The 10,343-nt window shown below is 39.1% G+C and overlaps 1 long non-coding RNA gene across 1 annotated transcript; it reads right to left on the bottom strand.

Annotated features, from left to right (window-relative positions):
- Positions 1-286: 286 nt before the first annotated feature.
- LOC145802054 (uncharacterized) lies at positions 287-7,847 on the bottom strand. Its single transcript, XR_014344278.1, has 2 exons — positions 6,760-7,847; positions 287-608 (listed from the first exon to the last, which is right to left on the bottom strand). It is a non-coding gene; the product is annotated as an uncharacterized LOC145802054 (long non-coding RNA).
- Between the last annotated feature and the right edge of the window lie 2,496 nt (positions 7,848-10,343).

Raw genomic sequence — 10,343 nt, 5'->3', positions numbered from 1 at the left:
TTTTAACATGAATAAATGGGCCGGAGGCCATTTTGACATGAATGAATGGGCCAATGCCCGTTTCGACATGAATGAATGAATGGGCCAAAGGCCGTTTTGACACAAATGAAAGTTTGAAGGGGCCAAAGGCCAGTTTGTTTGGAACCGCAGTCACTTGACCTAAATTGTGTATGTCACAGCCCCAACCCGCCCCTAAAAGTTTGGGCATGACCTAATCCGAAACGGACATTTAACCTGACATATATAAAATACGGGGCCTGAACGGAAGCATATATAAAAAAAAACATAACAGAAAGCAAACTCCATTGAGCCATTACTACAATGCTAGTATCACAGACATTACAACAGATAATACCATACCAAAACATACATCCGAGCATCGGTTATCTACATATAAATATCAGACCTAGTCCTAAGATTGGGCGTAACAAAAACACTCGAGATGAGAAAGTTATATACAATCATCCTTAGATAAGAAATCAAAATACGAGCCAATATGACAACAGAACTTCACAAAACATAAGAGGCTTCGTCTAGTGCCTGGTCATTCAGAGGTGGACAAAAGGAAGACGGTTATCGGGGTTACGACTGACTTCCCGGTTGAGTACCTACAGCATCAAACAAAATACAGAGTGAGCTACGCTCAATGAATAATAGTACTTAGATAGTTCAATGCATAACTCAATTGGTGATACGTAACATTGCGTATGTGACTACAGAGTTTATATGGATGATGCTGTATTATTTTCAGAACGGCCTTAGGCCCAGATATAACAGAATGGCCATCGGCCCAGAAATAGCAGAATGGCCACCGGCCCAGAAATAACAGAACAACCATTGGCCCAGAAATACAGAATGGCCATTGGCCCAGAAATAACAGAACGGCCATTGGCCCAGAAATACATTAGGTGTACACCAATTTCTTCAACATTTACATTCATCTTGATTCCCAAATATACAGATTAACATAGTAACTTACGAAAGACAAAACATTAATAGCGACAGGCATTAACGGTAACTAAATGTATATTTGTTGCACTATTACTCACAGTGTTGTGGCGGAGCGTTAGTCCTTCCCGGAGTATGTCCTACATACATACACAACTCATGAATTATTTCATTTTCCTTTGTTAATCATTTTCGGGTTCGCTTTGATTCGCATGAATTTACAGATATCAAAACGGCTTCAAATACAAGTTTTAAACATATTCAAGGGACGAGCACGTAAACAGAACAGGTAAATTTTCCCGACCTGGGCCGCACGTGCGGCAGTTCCCTCCGCACGAGCGGACATGGGCCGCACGTGCGGTCCCCCTTCACCACACGATCGGCAGAAAGCAGCACCCAAAATCCCATTTTTTCCTCTCTTCCACTCGAGTGGCCATGACCTCAGCACGAGCGGCCGTGTCCCTGTTTGGCAGTCCGAAGTTCATAGAAAACCTATCTTTGGTAAGCTTCTATGAGGCTCAAGAGAAGCTCTTTAATTGATGAAGTGAGGTTCAAAAATGTTTGTACACATCATAACAACCATACACATCCACACTACTTCTCATTCCTTATACATCCATACACACACATGCACACACATATATACAATCATATAGATGGATTCAAGTTGGGTAATTGAGGAAGATAAGATAAATTCTTATGAGATAATCTAACCCAATACAAGAAATCACACCCTAGGTTAAATTACAAGTTCTAGATTACCCAATGGTGAAGAAAACACACTCCAATTCAAGAGAGGAATTATAAAAGATAAATAAACTTATCTTTGAGCTCAAATCTCACAAGTTCCCTCTAAATTATGCAATCTTTGATCCTTGAAGAAGCTCCCTTCTAGATTTTCTCTCTACTCTCACTATCCTCTCTCAGGAAATGTTTGAGTTCCCATCCTAAGTCAAAGGTCTAGAGGATCATATATATCTATAAGAAATGAATAGGACAAAATGCAATCGTTTAATCATCCTAAATTGAAATTTCACAGCAGTACTTAATATTACTTAAAAATTATGCTGATCTCATATGTAATATCAATTTCGAATTATCAACCCTTTAAGGCTCCCAATTTCTGTTCTACCCGTCTTAATGGTAACAGATGCTTTTCTTAACCAACAGATAAAATCACAAAATTTTTCCTTAAGCATTTCAATGCACAAAATAAGGGACTTAAACATATCAGAAGCATATGCGAGGGTTGGGTTATTATAGTGTATATATGTTAAATAGAAATATGAATTGGGCCTAAGGCCATTTGAAGCATGTTGTTCTACATATCGTCTATATAGCTTCTTTAATTGATATTATTCACTGGGCTTTCGCTCACGCTCATTCATGTGTTTATAGGTGAGCCAAGAAAAGTCCAAACCCAACCCCAGTGAAGTCTATGTGGAACAACAAAGGTTTTGGGAGAGTCAGCCCTTGTGTCTCACGCACGAGACCCGTCTTCGCTCTTTTGTTATGTATTTATATTCTGTCATGTTGGCGAAGACTTTGCATCTGTTGTATATAGTCGTGATGGGTTGACTTAGACTTATATGATCCTGTATGTACAGAACCTTATATAGTACGTATTTTGTTGTGAGTTATTAATAGGCATATGTGTGGTTTGTTATGATGTGCCATGTAAGCACAGCTCTATGGACAAAGTTTTAAATTGCTTCAGTTTGGCCCACATTAACTCTATTAAAATACGTTTGGTTTGGTTCAAGGTCGTAGGTAATCTCTTGATTACTGGCTGGTTATGTCCTTAACCCATGGGGGCGGGTTCGGGTCATGACAGAGTGATATCAGACCACGAGTTAATAACTCACACACTTGTCCAAAAGAGCAAGTAAGCGTCTAGAAAGGATCTAGGATGCATTCATGTGATAAGTATGAATTTGGAAGCATCGAGAATATGCCTAACTATTTTGATATGAACGATTTTGTGCAATAAGTTTGTGAATTGCTTGCATTGCAATTGTTTGAATATGCGTGCTTCCTAGTATGTGCATACTTCTGTATCTTTTGTATAAAGTATAATGTAAGTTTAATCAGATGGTGAGAACAAGAGGTGATGAGATAGAGGAGTCCTTTACTGGCAGAATAGACAGAATGGAAAGACTGATACAGGAAATGGTAGAACCGTTGAGGCAACAACAGGAGTGGCAACAATAGTGGCAACAACCACACCCTCCACCTCCACCTCCGGCATCTCCTGTGCCAGATAATCAGAATGACGATCGGATAATAGCACTCACCAAGGAATTCAAGAAAATGAAACCACCACAGTTCCACGGAGGGCTAGATCTGTTGAAAGCCGAAGCATGGGTCCTCGACATTGAGAAACTATTTGAAGTGTTCCCGTGTTCAGAGACACAGAAAGTACTTCTAGCCACTTTTATGCTAGAAGATGAGGCAAGAAGATGGTGGATGTTAATGCGAGAAAATCATAAAGATGTTGACTGGGTGAAATTTCTGGAGATTTTCTACAACAAGTACTTCCCACAATGTGTTCAGGATAGAAAAGTAGCAGAGTTTATGGAACTTAGACAAGACAGCATGACTGTAGCTGAGTATGAGGCCAAATTCACTGAATTGGCCAGGTTTGCATCACATGTAATTGATACTGACTATAAGAAGGCGAGACATTTTAAAGGTGAGCTTCAAAGTGACATTTTAGAAAGAGTGAATGTCTTGAAGCTGGAGACCTATATTGGAGTGCTAGACAGGGCCATCATATCAGAGGCTAACATAACTAGACAGACTAAGTCAACAACTGACTGGAAAAATAACAAAAGGCAAGGCTTCTTCTCAAAGAAGAAATTTTCGAAAAAGCAAAATACGGGCTCTTCAAATACTTCAAATTCTTCCCGAGACACAGCTCCCATGTGCAATATTTGTAGCAGAAAGCACTGTGGAGTTTGTTACCGTGTGTCAGGAGCCTATTTCAAATATGGGAAACAAAGGCATATGGCCCGAGATTGCAACCAGAACAGTGGGAAACTAGCTGCTAGCTCAACTACATCAATCCCGAAGCCGGGAAATACTATGAGACCTGCCATCACCGAGGATACCGTGAGACAAGGGAAAGTTTTTGCGCTTGTTCCGACCGATACACGGAATGCCAATGTAGTTGTCTCAGGTACTATTTCTATATGTAATCAGGATATTTTTGTGTTAATTGACTCCGGGTCCACACACTCTTTTGTGACATGTGCATTTGCATCTAGACTGAATAGACCTCTAGAATTACTGTCATATCTGCTATGTGTGTCTGCTCTATCTGGGAAATCTGTATTGTGTGAATCCATATACCGGTTTTGTGACATGCGTATTGAGGATGCTATCCTATATATAGATTTCTTGCCCTTGAACTTTAGGCATTTTGATGTAATTTTGGGCATGGATTGGTTAACTAAATATTGTGCCACCATTGATTGTGTGACAAAACGGGTTGTGTTTAAACCACCAGAACATACAGAAATTGTGTTTGTGGGTAATGGGGTAGTGCCTCCACCTTATTTGATATCTGCAGTGAGAGCATGCAAACTGACCAGGAAAGAGTGTCAGGGTTATTTGTGCTATGTGTTATCTGAACAATCTGTGAATGTTGAATTGAACAGTATCTTTATTGTTAGAGAATTTCTAGATGTGTTTCCAAATGAATTACCAGGGGAATTGGTAGACAGGGCGATAGAGTTCACTATTGAAACTGTATCAGGCACCCAGCCTATTTCTAAAACTCCCTACAGAATAGCTACTGTTGAAATGAGAGAACTGAAAGAACAGTTGCAAGACCTGCTTGACAAGGGGTTTATTCAACCTAGCACTTCACCTTGGGGTGCACCAGTACTGTTTGTGAAAAAGAAAGATGGAACCCTACGCTTGTGTATCGATTATCGAGAACTGAACAAGGTAACAATAAAGAACAAATATCCCTTACCCCGTATTGATGACTTATTTGACCAGTTGCAGGGATCACAAGTGTTTTCTAAGATTGATTTGAGATCCGGGTACAACCAGTTAAAAGCAAAGGCAGGGGATGTTGAGAAAACCGCATTCAGAACTAGGTATGGTGTAACATGCCCGGGGGGTACCCGCGCGCGTTAAACAGTTCGGACCCCCGAGATCTCTTTGATCTATTCTCACGAGTGCAATGTGAAACATAGATGAGAGTCCAGATTTGGCAACTTTTATTGAAAATCCATTTTATTGCAATTTTGTCAAAAATGGACTGCGTCATCAGATCTCAGAGTCGCCACCTAATATTTATTTTGGGAAAATTAGGAAACCCATAACTCGTGCCAAGGCCACTGTTCGTCATAACCAAGGATGCTTGGCTCGGAACCTTAGGTATGAGAGGGGAAGGTCAATAATGAGCACCCCCGCCCACCCGATCAAAGATCGGCCTTTACTGACCATGATATGAATTTTATTTTATTTATATGTTCATGTTCTGATTAGTTAATAAATCCTAAAATTTACTATGTGAAGCATACAAGTATAGACTATGCCATTCATTTTGGAGTAATTTGATATCATGCATTTTGAAAGAGTTTTGACGATGTACAACCCAAATAAATTGAGTTTACAAGCATGAAAAATCAACATCATTCCAAATTAAGCGACACAACCTCCATCCACTGGCATTCATAGAGTTATATCACATAAGCAACTAGCCTCATGGTAGAATGCTAGACATAGTAAGAAAAACACGCACACATGGGATGCTAAAGCATAAAAACTCACATGTTTGACGTCCCACGAACAAGCTGCAAAACAAAGTTAGTAAAATATGCATGATCTTATATACAAAATCCTAATGCAATTCACTCATGAGATGCAACTAAAGATTCGGCTTCTAAAATATGATATGTGAATCATCTCAAGAACATGAGGTAGCGCACATAATCACATAGGAATTGATTAAATCCACAAATGCAAACTTAGCCGAATCAAGATGCATGAAACATGGATGCAAAGCATAACTATGATGAAAAATAAATATGATGTTTATGTACAAATAAAAAAAGCGAGTAAAAGAACGGGATAGAAAGAAGAGGGGCGGGGAATTATTACAACATTTAAAGAATAATTACAAACCAAATTAGAGAGGGATGAGGAGAATATTACAACAAAATAAAAACCTCACAATACACTCAAAATAAAATAAATAAATAAAATAAAAGCTTCATGTTCTTTAGAACCGCCGGCGGAAATTGGTCAATATTGGGAGATTACGCCATCTTGTTCGGAAGAAGCTAACCGACCGGCCAAATAGGCCGGCCGGCGAACTAGGCCAAGCAAAACCTGTCTTGTTGCAAAACCAAGAAAAGGAACAAACAAAAAAATATGTAGGTGGCTCAACTAACCACTACCGGTTAGATTAAAAAAGAAAAGAAAAATAAAATAAAATAAAGTGCAAACTCACAATATAAGCCTAAAGCAATAAAACAAATATAAGATAGAACATGCAAGATTATAACGGAACTAATATGAGACTAATACACGAAAAAAAAAATAAAAAATAAATATGAGGTAAAACATGCAAGATTATAACAAAACTAATATGAAATTAAAGTATGCGAATAAAAATAAATAAACAAATAATTATGAGCGAAACAAACCACTAGGATTATAACAACACACTATGAAATATAAAGTAAGAAAATAAATATGAGATAAACAAACTACTTGGATTATAACAAAACACAATGAAATAAGAAGCAAGAATATGAATATAAAATATAAGAAAATGAAAGATTAAAAATTCACCTTCCAAAGAAAGATTGAACTTCTTGATTTCCAAACTTCCTCTTGATCACCCTCAAGTGTAGGAAGTGTGTTCTCAAATCCTCAATTCGAAATTATGGAGTTTATGGAGTTTGTGGTATGGAAAGTGGCTAACTCTCAAGTTTTTCTCACTTTCAATCACTAAACATTCTTCCTTATGATCGAGGCGATTGATCTTTGGCTATATCAGAATTTTTGGAGTGATTTTGGTGTATGGAAATGAGGAATTTCAGTAGCTATGGAAGGTATGGGGTGTATATGGAAGATAGAAATATTTTTGGCTAAACAACTCAAATTTTCTCTCTTTTTTCACTCTTTTCTCACTCCTTTCTCTTCAATTTCGTGGTCCTCTCCCTCTCTTACAATATGATCATTCTATATAGGCAATGAGGGAGAGTAAAGGTCAAAAATAAGGTGGGAGACAAGGTGGGAGACAAGAATGTGATAGGAGGGCAAATTTTCAAGGTGGTTGCATGGGATACTCCTTTATGGATGCAAACAAAATATCTTTTTGACTATGGAGGATGATTAGGTATAATGGAGGATGAGTGGATGCACTTGAATGGCTCAAAAAATGGGTAAATGGGTTGTCCCAACCGAACCAAAACCAAGAAAAATGGGCTATTGTTGTTTTGGGTCGAATCAACAAAATCTGCTTTTAAGCCCAACTTCAAATGGGCATATCTCCCCCATATGGACTTAGTTTTACGCAGTTCTTTGGTCCAAATTGAAGCCCCAGAAGTCTACTTTCCAATGGTGGTGGCATCACATTTAAATTCCAAGTGTACAAAGAGATATGCCTAATTTAGTGAAGGCTGTCTCGGGCTGGATCAACAAAATCTGCTCTTAAGCTCAACTTCAAATGGGCATATCTCCCTTATTTGGACTTGGTCTAAGGTGGTTCTTGGGTCTAAATTGAAGCCCCAGAAGTCTACTTTCTAATGGTGGTAGCCTCACATTTAAATTCTAAGTTTACAAACAGAAATGCCTAATTTAGTGAAGACTGCTCATTTCCTTCTTAATGATTTCATACTCATCCTTTTCCTAAACCAGCTTTCTTTCATCCCCTCCTATTTCCTTCAACTCCAAACCTATAAAGAAGATATTTTTAAATATTTTTCAAAAATTTCACCTCCCTTCCATTTATTTCCACTTTGTCCTTACTCGGTTTACTGAAAAGTGCAATATTTTAATCGAAATGGAAGCCTCGGGACATCGTAGAAACATTTTTAAAAAAAACATATTTTGAAAAGAGGGTTTTAAGGTCTAAAATAGTTTGGCCAAAAAAATGGGTGAAGGTTGGGATTAAAACTTAAATTCCATCTTTCTTACTGAGAATTTTGTGAGAAACACATTCTAATTGTCATCATCGGGTAATCAAAAGAAAGCGGCCGAGTCTTAGGGCCGGTCAAAATGGGGTGTCTACAGTTGCCCCTCTTTGACAGAGCTCAAAGTCATTTCATGACGTGAGTGAATGTCAAAGCCCAAAGACGACCCTTTTGACAAGGCCGTAAGACTTGGGCAAACAAACAAGATGCAATGCAAGTGGTTGAACCCGAAGGTTGCCTACGTATCCTTTTACAAGGAATCAAACCAGCGTAGTTCAGGGGCAGAATGGAAGTGACATGCTCAAAATGCAGTTTGAAGGTTGGACTTACACGCTTTGCGAAGCCAGTTGTTTGAAAATTCATGATTATGCAATGCAATACCATGCCATGGAGTGATGATAAAGATATGAAGATGACAACAATGAAGAGGCAAGCTTCGTGCAAATGATATGAAATATAACAGGGGATGCATTGCATTAAATGTGCCACAAGATCACATGCAAATGTGTCACGGAGAAAGGGAAGGTTTTAACCATGGAGAACAACAATGGTGTAACCAACAGGCATACCTAACCGTATTTAATACAGAAAGGGGGAAGGTTTTAACCAGAGAAAATGGCAATGGTGTAACCAACAGGCATATCTCAGCGTATTTTATACGGAGAGAGGGATGGTTTTAACCAGAGAAAATGACAATGGTGTAACCAACAGGCGTATCTCAACGTATTTTATACGAAGAGAGGGAAGGTTTTAACCAATGAGAATGACAATGGTGTAACCAACAGGCGTACCTAACCGTATTTTATACGGAGAGGGGGAAGGTTTTAACCAGAGAAAATGACAATGGTGTAACCAACAAGCGTATCTCAACGTATTTTATACGAAGAGAGGGAAGGTTTTAACCAATGAGAATGACAATGGTGTAACCAACAGGCGTACCTAACCGTATTTTATACGGAGAGGGGGAAGGTTTTAACCAGAGAAAATGACAATGGTGTAACCAACAGGCGTATCTCAACGTATTTTATACGGAGAGAGGGAAGGTTTTAACCAAAGAAAATGACAATGGTGTAACCAACAGGCGTATCTCAACGTATTTTATACGAAGAGAGGGAAGGTTACGAGAATGATAATGGTGTAACCAACAGGCGTACCTAACCGTATTTTATACGGAGAGGGGGAAGGTTTTAACCAAGTGAAAAATGACAATGGTGTAACCAACAGGCGTATCTCAACGTATTTTATACGGAGAGAGGGAAGGTTTTAACCATGTAAACATCACGTTTCACGTGAAAGGAGTAAAGGTGGATGCGTCTAACGCAAGTGGAAGAAGGTATGGTAGAATGACAAGGGGTAACCTCTACATGTAGAAGCCACCGATGTCGCTTTTCTTCCTGATCATATTCACAACTTTCCCTATTCTCCAACGGGGTGACAGACTAGGTTGGTTCAGTATCCAGAATTGAGGCGCATACACGCTATCTCAACCTATGGGGCTGCCATACAGATTTCAAGCCGGGGATACACCCCTGGGTATTTAAACCAGACTTTAGTCTCGGAAATTCCAAACCTTTTGCGTTCTAGGCATCGCCATTCGAACTCTAGTTTCCACCGTCGCAGTTGGTCTCCTAGGAACTCATTGCAATCACAGGCAGGTGGCTATACCAGACCATCTGATGTCGTTCGGGCACGACAAACACCAAAGGAAATGCACCTTTAGAGGATTTAAGGTCTCCTAGACCATTCTTAGACCATTGAAGTCGTTCGGGCACGACAAACACCAAAGGAATTGCACCTTCAGAGGATTTAAGGTCTCCTAGACCTAGGGAGTGCACAAGATGGTGTGATACGCAAGATAGTGCGATTAAATTGAAATTGCACAAGACAGTGCGATGGAATCGAAATTGTGCGATAGGTGCTTTATTATGCGTTAGATGCACAGAATGTAAGGAGGAATTGTATGCTCGAACCAAATACCGTATACATATACTATGTACAAACAAAATACATACAAATACGGCAATATACACAGACATGCCTGTACGGTATACATACATAGATTCAGGGAATATTCTGTTTGCAGCCATCAACGGAAAGATACCGTTACTGAGAAGGCATATTCCGTTTGCTGACGTCAACGCACGTACGCAAAACACGCAAAAAAAAAAAAAAAAGAAAGAAAGGAAAAATGCAAAATGCATAGACACAGGGGTTCGACCCTCTGATCTCAAGTTTGGC

Source organism: Camellia sinensis, chromosome 11, assembly GCF_055761805.1.
Source record: "Camellia sinensis isolate YWXY chromosome 11, ASM5576180v1, whole genome shotgun sequence".
Taxonomy (NCBI): Eukaryota; Viridiplantae; Streptophyta; class Magnoliopsida; order Ericales; family Theaceae; genus Camellia; species Camellia sinensis.
Note: the sequence above shows the minus strand (reverse complement) of the source record. Positions and strands in the feature narration are given on the sequence as shown.